Here is a 3,425-nt window from a genome sequence, read left to right as displayed (position 1 = left end):
TTGCCCGGGCTAGAGTGCTGTGACATCAGTCTAGCTCACAGCAACCTCAAACTCCTGGGCTCGGGCAATCCTGCCTCAGCCTCCCAAGTAGCTGGGACTGCAGGCATGCGCCACATACCCAGCTAATTTTTTTTTATATATATTTTTAATTGCCAAGCTAATTTCTTTGTATTTTTAGTAGAGACGGGGTCTCGCTCTTGCTCAGGCTGATCTCAAATTCCTGAGCTCAAGCAATCCTCCCGCTTCGGCCTCCTAGAGTGCTAGGATTACAGATGTGAGCCACCGCGCATGGCCGAGTTACTATTATTATTCCCGTTTTACAGATGAGAAAACCCAGACCCAGGAAGGAGAACTGACTTACCCTAAGTCGCCCTGCTGGTAATGGCAGAGCTGAAATTCGAATTTAGATCCATCCAACTCTGGATTACTCCGCTCCCGCCCCTCCCGTGAGCGAGGCCAGTATTACGAGTAAACACGCAACGGCCAGATCACCCCACCCCTGCAGGGGACAGGTGAGCGGGAGGTGGGCGGGAGGCCGGCGGTGGGTGGTGGGCGGTGGGGAAGGCTCGGCTCAACCCTCATCTCTGCATGGGGCCGAGGGGTGTGGGGTGGAGCTCGTTGCCCAGGGCCGGACAGGGGAAGGGGGTTCTGCAGGAGCTGGGAGCCGGGAGACAGGGCCTAAGGGGCCAACAGAAGTTTGGACCGCGCCTGGGTCTGAAGGGGCCGACGAGGGGCCCAAGGGGACACACCTAGGGGGAAGTCCTGCCCTGAGGAAGGGGTACCCCAACCGAACGAGGGGCCCAAAGGTTGAGAGGGGACGGGGGAAAGGGTGTGGAGAAGCCCCCACCCAACGTCACCTGACTGGCTGTGGGGATGCGCAGGGCAGGGTCTGTGGGCCGATGGCCAGGTTAGGGCTCATCTTGGGCTCTGGAAATTGTGCCTGTGGCTTTGGGGCCACGGAAGGGCGGCCTCCTGGCAGTCTGAGGAAAGGTTGTCAGCAGGAAGGGACCTCTGACTGCCCCTCAGTTGGTTTGCAGCCCCAGTTGCCACAATCTATAGGAGGGAACAGTGGAGGGAAGGGTCCACTCCTTCAGCCTCCTCCTGCTTCCAAGTCCAGATGTGCTTCAGCTCGCCCACCTGTTCCCCGCCCTGGTCTCCAACAGTTGCCAGCTGTCCCAGGGAGGGGCGCAGGGACTGGAAGGTGCCAGGATCAGGATCGAGATGAGGAACCTGCAGCCAAGCCAGTGGTCCCCAGATGCTGGGCCAGGCACCAGGAATATCAGCTCTTTTACTCCTTGGAGTTATAGGTCCTTTAAAAAATTATAGTCAAGATAAAACAAAACAAAACCCAAGTCAGTGATAGTAGGTAACAGTTGTTTTGGTTTGAATGCCCTGGCAAAATACAAAGTTGTAATCACACGTTCCCCATCCTCTCTCCCTTTCTCACACATATTTATGAGAACAAATTCTCTGGCTCAATTTCAGATTTGGGAATCACTGAACTGAACTGCTGGCCCTTGGGGGCTGGTGCAGTGGGTCAGGCAGCACCAGCATTGACTGACTGGCATCCCCCATCCATCCTTTGCTCTCCAGCTGCCATTGTCTTTGTCAGCACAAAGGGACCTACAAATCCCCTTTTATATTCAACGGTCTATGATCCTCGAGACTGGCCTACATCAGTGTGTATCTTAAATTGTCTGTAGAGGCACAGGTACTCAGTCCTAGCACTAAGGGCGGTCCATACAGGGCCTGGCCAGTGCCCGGGGAAGGGAGGACAAGTTCCTCATCACTGGAGAGCAGCCTGGCCTGGGGGGGGGTTGGGACAGACAGGGGGTAGTGTCCCTAGGCAGGGGAGAACAAAGCCCTGTGTCATGTGACATGTGTTTTCCCCCCAGTAGTTACCAAGAGCTTCCAAGTTCCTGTCTTTTCATTTCTGAATCCGTACCACTGGCCTATGCTGGGCATGGGGTGACTCATAAGTGCACAGTGAATTTTTGTCTAGGGAATGGATAATGGCTAGTAGCTGGGAGGGCTGTGTGGAGTGGACGGTACAAGCCACACTTGTTAGGGGAGTGGATTTGAAAGGCTTGGAGGGGCAGAGCAGGCACCCATGGGGAGGAAACTGAGGCACGGAGGGCCTAGGGTGACTGGGGTGTTCCAGGTGTGGACAGAGGTGTGGCAGCCTTGGGGGCAGGAAGGATGGATGCTTAGGGAACTTACGAAAGGAACACTGAGAAGATGAGGAAGGCTGAGGAGATGGAAGTGTGTGGAAGGGAGAGAGAAACCAGCATGAGCTCAAGGCTAGAGGTGGGGTGCAGGAGAGGATGATGGAAATAGGGAAGACACCAAGGTCACTTCTAGACAAGTTGAGGTCAGGGGGACAGGAGGAGGTGCTGACTACCAAATGAGAGTGCTCAGCACACACCATCTGCAGAGGACAGGGGCCAAGGTGCAGCCGTGACTCCTTCCTGTTGAGTTCTAGAGCCAGCAGGACTCCTCAGCTCTCTCTGGTCCAACCAACTTCATCATTTTAGAGAGAAGGAGGCTGAGGCCCTGAGGGTAAGGTGACTGGTCAGTGTGACCTGGAGAGAGGATGGAAGATGGAAAAGGGAGATTTTGAGAAAGGGAAGGATACAGTTTTTCAGGTGGGAAGGAGAGAAACCAGCGAAGGACAGAAAGGAAGAAGAAGGACTTTGGAGCATTTCAAGTCATTCCGACAGCATCCAAGAGGAACACTTAACGTTTTTGGGTGTGGGGGATGTGCAGAAGGGGACCCACCCCTTTGCCCTCTGCCCTTAGGCTTGTTTAGCCATAGCCATCAGCAGTTAGGAAGATGGCCCTCCCCTCAGCTGCAGTGAGGGCCTCATCGGGACTGTGGGGAGGCCCCAGTGCCTGGCACTGGGCATGGTGTTGGCACAGGGCGCAGGGGAAAGGGGAGAGAGAAGCACCTGCACCCCACAGCCTTGTCTTCTGCAGTCACCATGCTCAGCTTGTAAACTTTGATGCCGCCAAGCCCATCCTACATAGGCAGGAGTCTCTAGGCCTGGCGTTGGGTGTGACTTGGAAAGAAGAGCTGTTGTCTAGGGATGCACCCGCCTCCTCAGGTCTTCCTTTCACCTGATGCCCGCTTCTGCACTGCCAGGTAGCCAGGGTCGTCACAGCACCACCCGGAGGTCTGCAACCAGGCCCGTCCTTCCTGCAGCCAGGCTCCAGCCACCTCCTCTCCCTTCCCTGCTCCTCCCTCGCTGCCTCCAGGAAACTTTCATTCCTTGGAGCTGCCAGGCTCAGCACAGAGAGGAAAGGACTCTTTGAATAGGTTTGCCCTGAAGCTGTGAGTGGCTACTAGCCCCTTCTCCCACAGGGATATCTGAATTTTAGAAGCAGTCTGCCCTCTGCCCCCTGCCCCCCAGCTTTAACCAAGCACC

At 55.6% G+C, this 3,425-nt stretch overlaps 1 protein-coding gene across 1 annotated transcript in view; it reads left to right on the top strand.

Annotated features, from left to right (window-relative positions):
* Positions 1-345: 345 nt before the first annotated feature.
* The window catches only part of LOC105805921 (transmembrane protein 225-like), a 27,718-nt gene continuing 24,638 nt past the window's right edge, over positions 346-3,425 (top strand). Inside the window, exon 1 of the mRNA XM_012638889.1 lies at positions 346-512. The gene's annotated coding sequence lies outside the window, so the exon portion shown is untranslated. The remainder of the gene's footprint in view (positions 513-3,425) is intronic.

The sequence above is a fragment of the Propithecus coquereli genome, unplaced genomic scaffold, assembly GCF_000956105.1.
Source record: "Propithecus coquereli isolate 6110/MARCELLA unplaced genomic scaffold, Pcoq_1.0 Scaffold137, whole genome shotgun sequence".
Taxonomy (NCBI): domain Eukaryota; kingdom Metazoa; phylum Chordata; class Mammalia; order Primates; family Indriidae; genus Propithecus; species Propithecus coquereli.
This window is presented reverse-complemented; position numbering and strand designations above follow the sequence as displayed.